This window comes from Eleutherodactylus coqui, chromosome 6 (genome assembly GCF_035609145.1).
Source record: "Eleutherodactylus coqui strain aEleCoq1 chromosome 6, aEleCoq1.hap1, whole genome shotgun sequence".
Taxonomy (NCBI): Eukaryota; Metazoa; Chordata; class Amphibia; order Anura; family Eleutherodactylidae; genus Eleutherodactylus; species Eleutherodactylus coqui.
The window spans coordinates 35570412-35577597 of record NC_089842.1 but is presented as its reverse complement, the minus strand read 5'-3'; positions in this window follow the sequence as shown (position 1 = coordinate 35577597).

The following is a 7186-nucleotide window of genomic DNA, read 5'->3' as shown; positions in this document are numbered from 1 at the left end:
CTAAGTTGTTGGTGCCTTGTCGGATTGGCTTCTGGAACTTCACTTGGTCCAGTCAGGCTTTTATTGATTCGGGTGCTGCTGCCAATTTGATTAGTTTAAGTTTTGTCAGACCTCTGATGACTGAATTCTCGACATTAAAGATTCCCATACGCTTCACTAGTATTGATTCTACCCCTCTGTCTGCAGGGGTTGTACAATGGAGGACTCCCATTTTATAGTTCACTGTGGGTGTTCTCCAGTCTGAGAATCTGTCGTTCTTGGTAACGGAAAGGATGTCCGTTGATGTAGTGCTTGGTATGCCGTGGTTGGCACTGCACAATCCCCGATTTGATTGGTCCACCTGGGAATTGACACATTGAGGATTCTCCTGTCATAGTCACTTGGCTACTATATCCATGTGTTCAGCAGATACCATACTTATTCCTGAGTATTTGTCTGATTTTCAGGACGTATTTTCCAAGAAACTGTCTGAGACTTTGCCTCCCCATAGGGAGTGGGACTGTGGTATTGATTTGATCCCCGACAGTCCCATCCCTAAGGGAGCCATTTTCAATTTGTTGGGGCGTGAGCACGAAGCCCTTAAGTCCTATATCTCAGAGTCTCTGGCCAAACGACATATCCGGCCGTCCAGTTCCCCTGCCGGGGCAGGTCTCTTCTTTGTGGAGAAGAAGGATGGGACATTGAGGCCTTGTGTCGATTATCGGGCTTTGAATAAATCTACAGTGAAGAACCAGTGCTCCTTGCCCCCGATTCCTGACTTATTGAATCAGGTGGTAGTGGCCGACTGGTTTTCCAAATTGGACTTAAGGGGGGCTTACAATTTAATTCGCATCCGAAAGGGAGATGAGTGGAAGACTGCGTTCAACACCTCGTTCTGACATTTTGAATGTCTAGTCATGCCCTTCGGACTCTGTAACGCCCCCACTGTGTTCCAGGGATTTATGAACGCGGTCTTCCACGACTTCCTGGGGGTATTTTTGGTCATATATCTCGATGACATTCTGGTGTATTCCCCAGACTGGGATTCACATGTGTGGCACCTGAGGATGGTTCTGACCCGCTTGCGTGAGTACCAACTTTTTGTCAAGTTGGAGTAATGCATTTTTTGGTACTAAACAAGTGTCTTTCCTTGGTTATGTGATTTCACCCACGGAGATGCAAATGGAGTCTGATAAAGTGGCAGCAATCTCCCAATGGGTCAGACCAGATAACCTGAAAGCTCTCCAGCGGTTTTTAGGTTTCGTGAATTTTTACCGTAAATTCATTAAGAATTATTCTGTTATTGCTCAACTCCTGACCGATCTTACCAAGAAGGGTGCCGACTTGGTAAGATGGTCACCAGAGGCCGTAGAGGCTTTTAGTCATCTCAAAAGGGCGTTTACTGGTGCTAGTACAGCCTGACACGCGATGACTGTTCATTGAGGTCGATGCGTCTGAGGTGGCGGCAGGGGCTGTATTGTCTCAGGAAGTCAGCAGGAGATCTGGGTATAGTCCATGTGCGTTCTTCTTGTGGAAGTTCAGTTCGGTGGAACGTAACTACAACGTGGGTAATCGTGAGTTATTGGCGATTAAGTGGGCTCTAGAAGAGTGGCATCACCATCTTGAGGGGGCAAGGCATCCCATTACCGTGTATACTGGTCATAAAAACTTGGTATATCTCGCCAACGCTAAGAGACTCACAGTTCGTCAGGCCAGGTGGGCGTTATTTTTCACCAGGTTTAACCTCGTCGTTACATATATTCCAGGGGTGAAGAACGTGAAGGCGGACGCTCTCTCACGGAGTTTTGGTTCACCGGAAAGTGAGACAGTGGCTCCCGAGAATATCTTGACACCTAGGGTGGTGGTGGCAGCCGTAGAATCTGATCTCACTCCCCATCTATAAAATTGTCAGCAGGACACTCCCTCGGGGGTGCTGGAGGGCAGATGGCTTGTGCCAGAGACCTTGCGTCTTAGAGTCATTGAAGAGTCTCACTCATCTGTTCTCGCGGGCCATCCGGGGGTTCAGGGTATTCTGGATCTTGGTACTAGACACTACTGGTGGCCAGGCATGTCTCGGGAGATCCGCGACTTTGTTAGGGGATGCTCTGTCTGTGCACGCTGTAAAAGTCAGTGGAGTCGTCCAGAGGGGCCTCTGAGACCGTTACCGGTGCCTTCTCGTCTGTGGTCGCGTTTATCGGTAGATTTTATCACCGACCTACCTGAGTCTCAGAAGTCCACCAGTATCCTAGTTGTTGTAGACCATTTCTCAAAAATGGCACATTTCATGGCGTTAAAGAAGCTTCCTTCTGCGATAGAATTTTCTACGATTTTTGTAAAAGAAATCATTTGTCTACATGGGGTTCCCGAGAACATTGTATCTGTTCAGTTTGTTGCGCAATTCTGGAGAGCCTTCGGTAGAAACCTGGAAACGCCGCTTTCTTTCTCGTCAGCATTCCACCCGCAAACTAATGATCAGGCGGAGCGGAAGAACCAGGATTTAGTGCAATATTTACGGTTGTTTGCTAGCAAAAAGGCTCATCAGTGGGCAGAATTCCAGCCGCTGGCAGAGTTTGCGCTAAACAACCGTACTTGTTCCTCCACTGTGGTATCTCCATTCCTTTGCGTATATGGTCAGCATCCTTGCTTCCTTACAACCTATTTCTGCGCCATCTGCCTGTCCTGCGGCTGATGTCACCACTGATGCGCTGCAGGGGGTATGGATATAAGTACAGAAGAACCTGGAAGCAAAGTTGCGTAGTGGGAAGAGTCTTTCAGTATCTGAACCTTACAGGATAGGACAGAAGGTATATTTGTCTTCTAGAAATCTCAAATTGAAGGTTCCATCTTTGAAACTGGTGCCGCGTTATGTGGGTTGCTTTGTCATCCCGAGTGTAGTAAATCCGCTTGCTTATGAACTTGATTTCCCAGCTACATGGAGGGTTCACAGGGTTTTTCATAAGTCATTATTGAAACCTTTTGTCCCTTCGGCGCCGGGCACGCACACCTGTGAGTGCAGCTGCCGTGCAATAGCTCCCTTTTGTTGTGCTCTGTTGGGAGTTGGCTGTCTTCCTCTCTCCGCCCCTGGGTGGAGGCTTTTGTTTAAAGGTCGGGCAGAGACTTGCAATCACAGCTAGTTATTGGTTTCCCTCAGTGTGCTAGCTAGTCTGCCTCTGTTGGTCTCCTGCTTCTGTCATCTTGTCTGCTATACTTTGCTATTATCCACCAGGGTCTTCCATCTGCCTCAGTTCTGCTTAGTATTGTTCGTGTTGGTTATTTACATCTGGTTTTCCTGTCGGTATTCTACCCCTTCCATCCAGGTAGGCCAGCGTCCCTTTTTCGGTCTCTAGTTACAGTAGGGACCTCCGCCCAGTTGCCCGCCTGGGGTTAGCCAGGAGTGGAGGCAAGCAGGCAGGGACAGGGGTTGTGGGTGAGTTCTAGGGCACCCGGGCTGGTGTATCATGGGTAGTATACCGTAACACTTTGTATCTGGAACATACTAGACCTGACTGCCGCCAGATACATCCTATTGGCTATAAAGGGGTCTGACCCGAATTTTCTGGGACAAAACACCTATTTCATCTGTGATTTTGGCCACAGGCTCTGAACGGATGTGAATGTGGCCTGAGACTTACATTAAGGGCGCAGTCACACGGACGAGTGCAATATCAGTCCAATTTTACAAGCAGAATATCAGTCTGAATTTCTTGGACCGCTATCGCTCTTGTAAAATTGCGCTGCTCTCTGTGTGTTGTGATTTTACATCGCTGAACATGTGATTTTTATGCACGTGAAACCTGCATGTATTTTCAGTGGGAAAAAATAAAAATGACATTGCACTCGCATGAAGCTTGCATGTATACGTGACTGCGATGTGATTTCTTTTCTCACCCATTGGAAACAAGGGGTGAGGTGTCGTCAGACTCGCAGGAAAATAGAACATGTTGTAATTATTCTATCTTGCAACATCGTGGCGAGAGAAAAATCACACATATAAATAGACCCAATGGGGCCCATATCAGTACGAGTTTTGTGTGTCTCGCAGCGCACAAAGCTCGTCCATGTGAATGCACCATAAGGCAAACCCCAATGTCCGTATTTGGCGTATAAAGAAAGCGACATCCCACATATGGAAAATTAACCAAGAAGGACAAATATGGATGTAGCAGAGCTGAGCTTGTGGTTTGATACAACTTATGATATGATTTTTCAGCACTGCTACACACAGGGCTCAGAGTGGAGACCGCTGCTCCGATCCCTGTGTAGTGGCCGGTGCTTGGAACTACAGGCTGGGGTCTCATTGAAGCCAATTTGAGCTGCTCCTGCAGTTACAAGCGCCGGCCACTACACAAGGATCAGAGCAGCGGCTTACACTCTGACCCCGATGTACCACAGTGCTGACAGCGGGCATCTAATCGGCTGAAAAACTGTGACGCATACAAATCATATATGCAGCGACTGTTTCACTTTTTTTTACATTTTGTGGCCTTGTGTGATTTGAAGAAACTTCAATTTTTTTCCCCATCATTCTGCACACAACACCCCATAATGACAATATGATGATAGAATGTTAGGAATCTTTTTAATTAAAAAAAAAATTAAAAGCTATCATTTTTGCATTGACATAAGTATTCATACCCTTTGGCATGACACTTGAAATTTAGCTCTGGAGGCTCCCATTTCTCTTGGCCATGTTTGAGATTATGCTACACCTTGATTGGAGTCGCCTGTGTTAAATTCAGTGGACTGGACATCATTTTAAAATAGATCCCTGTCTTTATAAGGTTTCACAACTCATAATGCATATCAGAGCCAAAACCAAGCCATGAGGAGGAAAGGACTGCCTGCAGAGCTCAGAGACAGGATTGTGTGGAGGCAAAGATCTGGAGAAGCTACAAAAGAATTCTGCTGCATTGAAAGCTCCAAGGAACGCAGCAACCTCCATAATTCTTACATGGAAGAAGTTTGAAACAACCGGGATTCTTCCTAGAGCTGCCGACCCACCAAAATAAGTAATCAGGATGAAGGACTTTAGTAAGAACCCAATGGTCACTCTGGCTGAGCTCCAAAGATCCTGTGTGCAGGTGGGAGAAACTTCCAGAAGGTCAAGCATCACTGCAGCCTCCACCAATCTGGGCTTTATGGCAGAGTGGCCAGAAAGAAGCCTCTCCTTACTAACAGACACATGAAAGCTGCCTGGAGTTTACCAAAAATCACCCAAAGGACTCTCAGACCAAGTGTTATGTCTGGAGGAAACCAGGTGCTGCTCATCACCTGCCCAATACCATTCCTACAGTGAAGCTTGGTGGTGGCAGCATTGTGCTGGGGGACAGGGAGACCAGTCAGGGGTGATGGAAAGCCGAATGGAGCAAAGTACAGAGATATTCTTAATGGAAACCTGATCAATAGTGCCAAGCCAACACAACACAGGAGTGACCTAAGGACAACTCTGTAAATGTCCTTGAGTGACCCAGCCAGAGCCCTGACTTGAACCCAATTGAACATCTGATAATGAACCCAATAGAGACCTGAACATGGGTCTGAGCTTTGGGAGGATCTGCAAAAGAATGGCAGAAAATCCCCAAAGTGTACAAACCTTGTGGCATCATATCAAAGAAGACTGGAGGCTGTAATCGCTGCCAAAGGTGCTTCATCTAAGTACTGAGTACAGGGCGTGAATACTTATGGCAATGCGAAATGTTAGCTCCTCATTTTTTAAAAATTTACAAATATTTCTAACCTTCTGCTTCCACTTTATCATTATAGGGTATTGATTACAGATGAGATTGTGGGTTGCCATGGCAGCCGGGGACCTTCTTAAGGTCCCCAGGGCTACCATGGCCGATTGCCTATGAAGCCATGCCTGTGGAGTGGCTTGATAGACTGCATGCCAGATTGCGGTATAATGTAATACTATGGTACATTATACAGTATGAGCAATCAAATGAGCGCAAGTTCTTGTCCCCTACGGGGACTACAAAAATGTAAAAATGGGTTACAAAAAAGTTTTATTAATTATTAAAAAAAAAAAAAAAATGTAGTAAAAGTTTAACAACTTTTTTCCCATATTTCTAGTTTAAAAATCAAAAACATATTTGGTATCGCTGCGTCTTTAAGAGTCCGATCTATCAAAGTAACGCATTATTTATCCCGCGCGGTGGGGAGGAAAAACAAAAAATTGGAAGAAAAAAAAAAAAGAGGCCGACATCCTTAAGGGGTTAATGTTTGTACTTCGTCGTCCTATATCCTGCAGTTATCGCAGTATGCCGGCTCCCTTATCCTCACTAACTAGCGCTATGTAGGTTGTCGTCCTGTAATGTGTTTGGATACTAAATTCATTTTTCTCGGCTCCAATTATTTCCCTTTATTTCCTAAATGCAACTTTTTATAGTAAAACACCTGCCAGAAGTATCGGCTGCGAGGATTACAAGATTCATGAAAGATTCACAATCCCGATATTATGGATTAGCACACAAGCTGCGCACAGCGCTGCAGGTCTATATACCGCAGCTCTCTCTATAATGTTGTGACGGGGTTGTTATGTCAAGATCCCGAGTCCGAGACGGGAAACAATTTCTTTTTTTTCCTTCTTCTCTAAAATGGAATGTTTAAAGCCATCTCGGCGGCCGGCCTGACATTCTACAGACCGGCTTTATCTACAATAAACATTAAGGATCTTTTTCCTCTAAACAGCCGCGTATCGCTTCTCCATTCTCATAATATTTTACTTAAGAGGTTTTTTTTCGGTACCTGAATGCATTACCGAGCATGTGTCTACATTCAGTCTATGCTGCCATTTATCTGCTCATTTCAGTCTTATGCCAGTATATTTTTGGATTCCTTGTGCCAACGCTTCTAAGCACTTATCTAGCCAGAAATGCCGCCTGTGAAGTTCTGAGCCTTGCGCCGTCACCTGAATTCACACAAATCGCAGCCTGATTGGTCACAAGTTATCATCCAAGGACCGCTTTATTCCATCAACATTACTGTGTGTGTTCATAGAATGGTATGGTTGGAAGGGACCTCCAGGGTCATCAGGTCCGACCCCCTGCTCAGTGCAGGATCACTAAATCATCCCAGACAGATATTTGTCCAGCCTTTGTTCGAACACTCCCATTGAAGGAGAGCTCACCACCTTCCGTGGTAACCTGTTCCACTCATTGATCACCCTCACTGTCTAATATCTAATCTGTGTCTCCTCCCTTTCAGT